At 36.1% G+C, this 12,038-nt stretch overlaps 1 pseudogene; it reads left to right on the top strand.

Annotated features, from left to right (window-relative positions):
• Window positions 1–11,614: 11,614 nt before the first annotated feature.
• LOC110207897 (small ribosomal subunit protein uS19 pseudogene) lies at window positions 11,615–12,038 on the top strand (annotated as a pseudogene).

The following is a 12,038-nucleotide window of genomic DNA, read 5'->3' as shown; positions in this document are numbered from 1 at the left end:
AAGGAAAATGGTAGAAGAGTCTTTCAAAAATACAATTGGCCAATTGGAAAAAAAAATACACTGAAGAAAACAAGTCCCTAAAAAACACAATTGGCCAATTGAAGAAGGAAGTACAAAAACTAACAAAAGAAAAAAATCAGTTAAAAACTAGAATTGGACAAATGAAAACTAATGTCTCTATGAGACAGCAAGAATCACTCAAACAGAAACCAAAAAAAAAAAAATGAAAAAATAGATGAAAACGTAAAACACCTCATCAATAAAACAACCGACCTGGAAAATCGATTCAGGAGAGACAATTTAAAAATTATTGGACTACCTGAAAATCATGATGAAAAAAAGATCCTGGGCAGTATCTTTAAGGAAATCATAAAGGAAAACATCCCAGAAGTCCTAGAATCAGAAGGGAAAATAACCATAGAAAGAATACACCGCTCAGCACCTGAAAGAGATCCCAAATTGACAATGCCAAGGAATATAATAGTAAAAATTCCAAAATTACCAGATGAAAGAGAAGGTTCTGCAAGAAGCCAGGAAGAAACAATTTAAATATCATGGAACCACAGTCAGGATTACACAGGACCTTGCTGCTTCTACATTAAAAGACCACGGGCGCAGAACATGATACTCCGTAAGGTAAAGGAGCTTGGATTGCAGCAAAGGCTCAAATACCCAGCAAAAATGAGCATCATGTTTCAAGGGAGGAGATGGATATTCAATGAAATAGGAGACTTCCAAACTTTCCTGAGAAAAAGACCAGAGCTCAACAAAAAAATTGATCGTCAAGTAGAGGACTCAAGATGGACATAAAAAGGTAAATGGAACAGAAAGATACAATATGTTGTTAATAAGGGGGGGCGTTTAAACCCTACAAGGGAAATGACACTCAACCTTGAGAACTGTATTATTATTAGGTCATCTTAAAGGGGAATACATAAATAAGGTAGATATTAGTTGACTTTGATGTAATGATTAAAAAAAATCTAATCAAGTGGATTAAATGGATCAAAATAAGTGGATTAAACTGACCTTAGAAAATGTACTGAGAAAGGAGAAGGCAGACAATGGTAAATCACATTACAGGAAAAGACACAAAATCCTATTGCAGCAGAAGTAAAGAAGGGAGGGGGATCAGCATTGTTTGAACCTGGCTTTCATCAGATTTGGCTCAAGAAGGGCATAACATAATCAGTTAGGTATAGAAATCTAACTTGCCTTGTAGGCAGTAGGAGGGAAAAGGGGAAAGAAAAGGGATGGGAGAGAAGGGAGGGAAAAGCAGTAAGGTAAAGGGGAAGAAAAGGGAAAAGGATAATAGAAGGGAGGAGGGACTGAAGGAGGCAGTGGTCAGAAAGCAAAATGCTAGTGAGGGGGAGAAAGGAGAAAGAAAAGCATAAACGGGGGGAAAAGGATGGAGAAAAAGACACAGATAGTAATAGTAACTGTGATTGTGAATGGGATGAACTCCCCCATAAAATGGAAGCAGATAGCAGAATGGAATAAAAACCACAATCCTACAATATGTTGTTTACAGGAAACACATTTGAAAAAGAGTGACACATACAGGGTAAAGGTAAAAGCCTGGAGCAGAATATTATGCTTCAGCTAAAGTGAAAAATGCAGGGTAGCAATCCTGATCTCAGACAAAGCAAGAGCAAAAATAGATCTAATCAAAAGATATAAGGAAGGAAAATACATCTTGCTAAAAGGCACCATAGACAATGAATTAATATCATTACTAAACATACATGCACCAAGTTGCATAGCATTCAAATTCTTAGAGAATTTCAGGGAGTTACAGGAAGAAATAGACAGCAAAATTATACTAGTGGGGGACCTCAAACTCCCTCTCTCTGTACCAGATAAATATAAGAAAGAAATTAAATAGGTGAATAGAACATTAGAAAAGTTAGGTATGATAGACCTCTGGAGAAAAGTGAATGGGGATAGAAAGGAATATATATCTTTTTTTCTCAGCAGTACATGGCACATACACAAAAATGACCATGTACTAGGGCATAAAAACCTCACAATCCAATGCAGAAAGGCAGAAATATTAAATGCATCCTTTTCAGATCATGACAATAAAAATTATAAGTAATAAAGGGCCATGGAAAGATAGGCCAAAAAATAATTGGAAACTAAATAATCTAATCCTAAAATATGATTGGGTCAAAAAACAAATCATAGAAACAATCAATAATTTCATTCAAGAGAATGACAACAATGAGACAACATACTGAAACTTACGGGATGCAGATAAAACAGTTCTTAGGGGAAGTTTTATATCTCTAAATGCTTACATAAATAAAATAGAAAAATAGGAGATCAATGAATTGGGCATACAACTAAAAAACTAGAAAAAGAACAAATTAAAAATCCTCAATAAACACCAAATTAGAAATATTGAAAACCAAAGGAAAAATCAATAAAATTGAAATTAAGAAAACTATTGAACTAATAAATAAAACTAAGAGCTGGTTTTATGAAAAAACCAATAAAATAGATAAACCTTTGGTTAATTTAATTAAAAAAAAAGAAAGAAGAAAACCAAATTACTAGTATCAAGAATAAAAAGGGCGAAGCTACCACCAAGGAAGAGGAAATTAAAACAATAATTAGGAATTATTTTGCCCAACTATATGCCAACAAATTTGACAATCTTAGTGAAATGGATACATATTACAAAAAATAAATTGCCCAGATTAACAAAGAGAAGTAAAATACTTAAATAACCCCATCTGTGACAAAGAAATTGAACAAGCCATTGATGAACTCCCTAGGAAAAAATCTCCAGGGCCAGATGGATTTACATGCAAATTCTATCAAATATTTAAACAAATAATTCCAATACTATATAGAGCATTTGGGAAAATAGGTGAAGAAGGAGTCTTACCAAATTCTTTTTATGATACAAATATGGTGCTGATACCCAAACCAGGAAGAGTCAAAACTGAGAATGAAAATTATAGACCAATGTCTCTAATGCATATACATGCAAAAAATTTAAACAAAAAACTAGCAAATAGATTACAGCAACTTATCACAAGAATAATACACTATGACCAGGTAGGATTTATACCAGGAATGCAGGGTTGGTTCAATGTTAGGAAAACTGTCAGTATCATTGAGCATATCAATACCAAAACCAACAGCAATCACATGATCATCTCAATAGATGCAGAAAAAGCTTTTGACAAAATACAACCCCCATTCCTATTAAAAACACTAGAAAGCATAAGTGTAAATTGAGTCTTCCTTAAAATAATAAATAGCATCTATCTAAAAACTTCAGCATGCATTATATGTAATGGGGACAAGCTAGAAGCATTTCACATAAGATTGGGGGTCTAGAATATCAAAGGAACTAATGAAAAGAAATGCAGGGGAAGGTGGCCTAGCAATTCCAGATCTTAAATTGTATTATAAAGCATCAATCATCAAAACTGCTTGATACTGGCTAAGAAATAGAATGGTAGACCAGTGGAATAGGTTAAATATGCAAGACACAGTAGTCAATAACTACAGTAATCTATTATTTGATAAACCCAAAGACCCCAGCTTCTGGAGCAAGAACCCACTCTTTGAAAAAAAACTGCGGAAAAACTGGAAAAGAGTATGGCAGAAACTAGGCTTAGACCCAAATCTCACACCACATACCAAAATAAAGTGAAAGTGAGTTCAAGACTTACACATAAAGGCTGATACTATAAGCAAGCTGGTAGAACAAGGAATAGTTTACCTATCAGATCTGCAGAGAACAGAAGAATTCGTGACCAAACAGGAGATAGAGCACATTATCAAAAGCAAAATGGATAATTTTGTTTACATTAAATTGAAAAGTTTTTGCACAAAAAAAAAGCCAATGCAACTAAGATTAGAAGGAAGGTAGAAAATTGGGAAAGAATTTTACAACCGTCTCTCTGATAAGGGCCTCATTTCTAAAACATTTAGAGAATTAAGACAAATTTAAAAGAACACAAGCCATTCTCCAATTGATAAATGGTTGAAGGACATGAACAGACAGTTCTCAGATGAAGAAATTAAAGCCATCTATAGTCATATGAAAAAATGCTCTAAATGATTATTTATTAGAGAAATGCAAATCAAAACAACTCTGAGGTACCACATCACACCTACCAGATTGGCTAACATAACAAAACAGAAAAAATGGTAAATGTTGGAGAAGATGTGGGAAAATTGGAACACTAATGCATTTTTGGTGGAATTGTGAAATGATCCAACCATTTTGGAGAACAATTTGGAACTGTGCCCAAAGGGCTATAAAAATGTGCATACCCTAGGACCCAGCAATATCACTTCTAGGGCTATATCCCGAAGTGATCATAGAAAAGGGAAAAAGACCCACATGTACAAAAATATTTATAGCAGCTCTTTTTGTGGTGGCAAAGAATTGAAAATTGCGAGGATGCCCATCAATTGGGATATGGCTGAGCAAGTTGTGGTATATGATTGTAATGGAATACTATTGTGCTATAAGAAATGATGAACAGGATGACTTCGGAAAAACCTGGAAAAACTTGTATAGTCTGATGCTGAGTGAAATGAGCAGAGGCAATAGAATTTTGTACACAATAACAGCCATGTTGTGTGATGATTAACATTGATAAACTTAACCTTTCTCAGCAATACAAGGATCTAAGACATTCCCAGAAGTCTCATGGCAAAAAATGCTATTCACATCCAAAGAAAGAACTATCGAAGTTGAATTGCTATCATTTTTTTTCTCTTCTGTTGAGTTTTGGTTCCTCTTTCTAATGGTTCCACCTACTGGTTTTAATTTTTCTTACGACTTAACTAATGTGAAAATATGTTTAATAGGAATGTAAATGTATAGTCTATATGAGATTGTGCACCATCTTGGGGATGGGAGTGGGGAGGAAGGGGGAGAAAATTTTTAAACTCAGAAGCATATGAAAGTGATTGTTGATAAATCAAAATAAATTAATAAAATTTTTAAAAATTTAAAAAATGTTTAAGGAAAAAATATAGCGTGGTCATAGAAAGTTTCCTGGGGTACTGAGAGTTTAAAGAACTTGTCCAGTCATCTAGATATGATGTTTCTGAGGCATGACTTAAACTCAAATTTTCCTGGCATTAGAGGAGGCTGCCTTTGTATCTACTGTTCCAGGCTACCTCTCAGTTCAAAAGACATAGCCCTTTTTTCTGGGAGAGAAAATAATAATTTTTGAGGTACTTCAGTACTAAGCCTGGGATAAACAGATGAGTACCCTGTAACAATCAGAGAACCTCAGAGAGAGGGTAGAAATTATGAAATAAGCCTAGGGAATTCAAGGCTCATCAGATAAAATGGTTCATGCTCTAAATGAACTTGAGAGGATTAGAGAAACTATTTTTTGGATTAAGTGGCCTCTGAGTTGAATGCTGAAGGGTGATAAGGATTCTGAGAGTCAAAGATGAAAGACTGTATTTCAGTCATAGGTGACAATTTATGCAAAGGATAGAGGATGAAGAAGGCATTAGGATTTTGGAACAGAACTTTTTACCTCACCTGCTCTCTCTACCTGTCTTCTACTTTGTCTTATGGTTTTTGATGAACTCAACCTTTGACACCAATTGTTCTCTGTGAACTTTATCCAGTTTATTTTGACTAGTTCTAAGTCATATACCTGCTCAGTTCCATATTCACTCCACTCTTAACAGGTATTCCATTTCTGCCTCTTTTTCCAACTTTTGAATCACCTTTCTTTGATTACTGCTTACATTGCTACCAGTCTTCGTTGTAGCCACCAATCATTCCACAACCTCAAAAATCCACTGGAGAAGAAACATATTTAAATTTAAACTAGGAAATAGTTTAAAAAGCGGGAAGATTATTTAGGAAGGCCAAGTAATTTGGAAAAGGAAGTCATGATAATTTAAGACGTCAACGTAGAGATAATAATAATTGCTGTAATCTGCCTCTTTTGGATAGTGTCAAAAATAAGGAAACAAAGCAAGAAGGGTACAGGTAAGGCTAGGAAACAAAAACAAAACTTTCACTGATAAGAGGAGGGCAGATATTATTGGAATACATGCATTAAAAAAGTTTTGAGAACCAAAGCACCAGATCAACACAAATCTGATTTTTCTATCCAGGTTAATGTGTAAGTGGAATTGCAAATATTTTTCATAATGAGTTAAGACTGTGTGAGAAAGGTACAGAATTATGTCTGAACTAAATATTACCACCACACAATACCCCCCAAGGCACTGGGAAGATCACACTGTGCCTGACTCAGTTCCAAATCTACTGAATCCTTGGTTATAACTAAAATAATGATAGGGATCTTGGTGGTGGAACTCCTGACCTACTCCCAATTCATTTTTCTTATCCCTGTCAGGCCATCTTTTTAAAAAGTTTTGTCATTCATTGTGTTGTTTGGGAATTTATTATGCTGCAGCAGTTCCTATGAGAGAGATAACTGATTTTTAATACTCTATCTTTCTACCTTGCACTATGAATCCATACAAGTTACAGCCTGTCTGAAGTAAATTTCCTCCTTATCTTTGCTTTCCAAATGCTTTCCTTCCAAGACCAATTCTGATGTGACTTCCTGCAAGTAACCTTCTTTCCTACTCCACAAGCTGTTGCTCCCTTATCCATTCAGACATTCCTTGTATTTGTCAATATTCTGATTAAGCCAGACTCATCATTCTCCCTTATATCTACCCCATTCATGTCTTTTTTTTTTCCAACTGTTCCTTCTTGCAGGAATGTCTTGCTTACTGTGTTTCATCCATAAAAATCCTACCAGACTGCAAAGCCATATCCTCTGCTATCACTGTCACCATGTCAATTTCTTCCTTGACTTCCATTTGTACCAATAGACTATGATATACAGTTTAGCCTTTATCAATCCACCGATAATATTTATAGAGCCTCTACCTACCTTTTTGGTCAACTTACGCATCATTCTCTGAGCATAATCTTTGATCTAGTGACATTAGACTCCTTGATGTTCCTTGAATAGGACACTAGGTTTCCTGACTCCATGAATTTTCACTGGCTTTACCCCCATGTTTGAAATCCTTTATTTTAATACTTCTACTGCTCATCTTCCTTCAAGTCTCGTGTAAAATTTCATCCACTGCTCTTGATTCCTCTTTGATCATCTCTAATTTATCATTTGTGCACATACACACACATGCATGTGTATATACTATATATATATATGTGTGTGTGTGTGTGTATATGTATGTATATGTATACATGTGTGTGCATGTGTGTGTATGTGTGTGTATGTGTGTGTATGTATATACATGTAAATGTATATTATTTGCATGTTTATTTTCCCCCTTTCAAAAAAAAGATGCTTTGGGGGGCCAGAGTATCTTTTTATACCTTTTTTTAATCCTTAGAGCTTAGCACAGATATTATCACATGGTATGTACTTAACAATGTTTGTTTAGTGGAATGGATCGAAGAAAGGAGTAGAAAAATGTGAAGGAATACATAAGATATACTCTAAACTATCACTTAATTATGTTTTGCATAATATGTTTGTTACCCTGGGCAAGTAACTTAACTTCTATTTTCTTCCATTTCCTTTTCTGTAAAAAATAATAATAATAATAATAATAGCACTGCCTCCCAGGGTTATTGCGGCTATAAAATTAGAAAATAATTGTAAAGTACTTAATATAGTGCCTGGCACATAGTAGGTGCTATATTAAAGTTGGCTATTATACTTGTTGTTGCTTGTTTGCCTGTTTGTTTGTTGTTGTTATTCCCCCCATACATGTTAGCCTTGTCTCACGAAATGTATTTTAAATTTCTTAAAGTCAAGGACCTCAAATCATACTGTGTTACTTGACCATTCAGTAGATGCTCAAAAAATAATTAAAAAAAAAAGCTTTTTCACATGATCAGTTGATAGATTAAATGAAATGTGTTTTTTTCTTCTTCAAGAGCTGATTAGAAAAGCTGTTTTGGTTTGCTCCTTTAACAACAACAGTCTACAGTATGTCATAAATTTTCTATGGTGACTTTTCTTGGCCAGTGGGCTTGAGTTCCCTCATATACACACTGTCTCAGTATTCAGTAAAGAATCTTGTAATTGGTGAATGTTGCTAAGATGAAATTAAATCACTTAGTAGGACTATTATATAAGGCAACTCTTCTGATTTGAGACACATTTCTGGCAACATTTTCTTAACATATCATCCATCTTCATTTTCTGAGGCTTATGTGTATACTCTCTGTAGCCAGACGTTCATTTTCATTTCATAGGTACCATAAAAAAGTTCTGTACGAAGATTTAGACTTTAAAATACCATGTGGAAGATTGACTCATTTAGTGGCCATAATAGAAGAGGTAAGAAGCCTGAAATGAACAAAACACTGCCGTGCAGCAGGAAGTGTAGGCCAGCAAAATCCAATTTCCTTCAGTAAATTACTGTGTGCAGATAACAGCAAACAGGTCCTTTAAACAAACTAGATGAGTCATTTATCCATTGTTCAGAGTTAGCAAAATACATGCACTGAAGGAACATCTTGGCTATTGACACAATTAAGTGAGTACCTCATTTATCAGGAGCTCACTAGTTTGAGAGAACTAGTTTAGAAAGTTCTTCCCAAATAAGGCTAGGGAAGGTACTTCTAGGACAAAAGGAGAAAACATAAGTGACTCACTCATACCAAGAACTCCTTAACATGAATTCAGAATCAAACAGTTCATCAATATTTCTGGAATATTTTTTGGTGCTTTGAGAGTTGCAAAAGCCTGACCTTCAGAAACTTACAATCTAGTTGAAAAGGTGACATTAGCATGCATGAAACAATCATAGAACAAATAAAGTATATTGCATATATGTAGTGGGAAAGAGTTGAGAAAAGGGATTGATTACAGTTTGGAGTATTAAGGGAAAATGTCATATAAGATATGGATTTGTAACTGAGCTCTGAAAAATATATATATATATATATATGTGTGTGTGTGTATACACATATGTGTGCATGTATGTATGTAAAATTTAGAGGGCCTGATGGAAAGAAGTAAGATATTCTAAGTGCAGACTTGGGGAGGGGAAGTGGTAATATGAACAAAGATATAGCAGAGGTAATGAGTATAGGCCCTTCCTGGAACAGTCAAATATATAACCTAGAAGTAGAGCATTGGGGTAAAATATGCATGGTATTTTAGTCTATTTGGGCCTGACACTGAGCACTGCTACTTACTACCTGAGTGACTATGGGCAAGTCACTTCACACAGGTGCATCTTTATTTCTTTATCTGTAAAAGTGAAGATTGAACTGGATAGCCTGTAACATCTTTTATTCTTCTTAATCTATGACAAGACATTATAACTGTAGAGTCCTTTGAAATTTGCAACATGCTTTCCTCATGACAAAAATATGAAGGAGTTAGTGTGCGTATTAATATTTTGATTTTTCATAGAAAGGAACTGAATTTTTGAGAGTTTGAGTGAGCACACAGCTGGTGTATGGCTGAGCAAGAATTTGAACACAGGTGTTCTGAGTCCAAGCATAGCACTGCAGCTTAGAAGAAGACTCAGAGAGATAGTACCCTATAGGTAAATCTAACAATGAGTTAGTGCCAATCTCAACAAATTAATTCTGCTTCTGTGGCATGCAGAGTGTTAAGAGAAGTCTAGTACCTCTGGTTTGAGGGCTGACAAGCCCTTTCCAAGGCTGCTTTGCACTTTTGTGTCCATCTGCACATCTCAACTGTGATTCCAAAAAGATGTAGCATGTACAACTGCCACATTCTGTAAAACTATTTTGGAAAATAGGATAAACCAGGTTGAAGGTAAATAATAGGTCTCAAACCTGTCATTGAAGTAGGGGTGTCTACAGCAAGCATGTAAAGACTTCCCCAGTGCAAAAAGCTGATGTGAACAATTTATTCCAATGAGCCATGAAGGCAGAAGAAGCAGGTACTTTGGAGTGTTTAGAGCTTGGTTAGACATTGAATCTGCCAAGGTCATCCACTGCATCCTGAGCCATTAGTAGTCACCTTGATTTTTCTCCATTTACTAGACTCTGATGACTTGGGAAGAGAGAATGAAGTCAAGGATTTCATTCAACTCTTCCTCACTTAAATCCAATTTACATATAACAGTCAAAAGACATTGCCTATACCATTTTACCATTTTTACCTACCTCAAAACCTTGTGTTGATGGATCAGTGACAAAGCAGAAGTTGATGACACACTGGGAGCTGTAGGCATAACCATGCACAAAGGCAATCTAGAGTATAATGTCATCTTCTTGTTTGTCTGAAGCAGCACTGGGATCTGGCAGCCTCCTGGATATCTGAGCAGCCTTTTTGAAAGACCACACCACTTACCTCCTGGCCTGAGAAAAGGGCTAGAAAAAGTACCCTAAAAATTGTGCGCTTCGCCTAACCGAACCCTGGCCTACTTACTGCAGCTGGCAGGGATCATACCCTGTGGTGTGGTGAAAACAGAAACACACACACACACACATACACACACACACACACACACACACATTCACACACACATTCACACACACACAAAGGTACAAAACTTTTGTGAAGATGATTCCTCTCCTCATGATTTGTACATATCCACTACTGGTACAAATCCAGTAGACTGAAAGATGAAAAGATCTTATTGTGAGAGAACTCAGCTGCTATCACATCCAAATAATCTCCCTCAGTGCAACAAAGTTGGTAAATGTAGGCCAATTGACCAAAGTTGGAGCTAGATATATAATTTTTTGGAGTGGCTGTCTTGATAAGAAGCACCACCAACCTGACATAGGTTTCACAATCAAAATAATCTAGTCAACAAGCTTGTATGCCTCCCAAAAGGAATCAATGGCATTTATGACAATGCAGTTGCCACTTTCGGGGAACTGCCATGCCACTATTATCATTGTGTATACTTGCACCATCATGAATCCTGATGAGGTCAAGGAGAAAATTTATGAAGACTTGGAGACCTTCATCATCAATTGCTGAAACAAGACAAGCTTGTAATCCTGGGTGACTCTAACACAAGAACAGGTACAAACTATCATAAATTACAGGGAGTTCTTGGCAAGAATAGACTCAGAAATAGCAACAACAAAGGTCACTTGTTGAAGACTTGTGCATCTCAGGACCTCAGCACCATCACTGTATTCTGTTTACCTAAATGCAATAAAACTTTATGGATGTACCTTCACAAGAAACATTGACATTTAATACACTGTGTCATTGTAAGGAAATAGACAGAATGTGAAATGACAAAGGTGACTGGTATTGCAGAGTGCTGGACTGATCATAGACTTATCCTTTCCAAGATAAACATTCACATTCAACAAAAGCAGTGGTGGCCCCAAGGCAAGACAACTACCAGAAGACTTAATGTCAACAAATTAGAGGCCTCTCCCTGTGTAAACAGTTACTAATGCTAATTTGTGGTTTGCTAAAATAGTGCTAATTTGGAAGAAAAGTTGAGACAATACATAATTGAGAAGAGTAAAGTGGAAAAGTAACGGGTAGCTTTCAGAGATTTGGTGTATAGTATTGTATTTGCTCATCTGGGCCATAACACTAACAAACATATGGTTTGATTTGATGAAAATGATGGGGAACTTTTCCTGACAGTAGACAAGATTGCAGAAGTGGAGCAGAAGAAGAAGCAAACCTTCTAGAAGTTGTGGCATGGACCTGGATCAGATGCTGGACATGTCCTGTGAATAGCTCATGCAGTTGTACAGTGCTTGACAGTGGTAGCAACTCAACAGGCGTCTACAGCACAAACAACATTCCCTCCTGAAGTGCCTGAGGAAGGCCAAGAAGGAGGCACCACTCCTGGAAAAGCCCAATCTAGTAAAGACACACCTTCAGGACATGATCTTCCTACCAGAGGTGGTGGAAAATATAGTGGGTATCTGTAAGAGCAAGACCTTCAATCAGGTAGAAATTAAGCCCAAAATGATTGGACACTACTTGGGCAAATTCTCTATCACCTACAAGCCTGCAAAACATGGACAACAGGGTATACTAGCCACCCACTACTCTTATTTGATCCCTCTCAAGTAA

The sequence above is a fragment of the Phascolarctos cinereus genome, unplaced genomic scaffold, assembly GCF_003287225.1.
Source record: "Phascolarctos cinereus isolate Bilbo 61053 unplaced genomic scaffold, phaCin_HiC Scaffold_4;HRSCAF=312, whole genome shotgun sequence".
NCBI lineage: Eukaryota > Metazoa > Chordata > Mammalia > Diprotodontia > Phascolarctidae > Phascolarctos > Phascolarctos cinereus.
The sequence above is the reverse complement of the archived record's forward strand: the minus strand, read 5'-3'. Positions and strand labels throughout refer to the sequence as shown.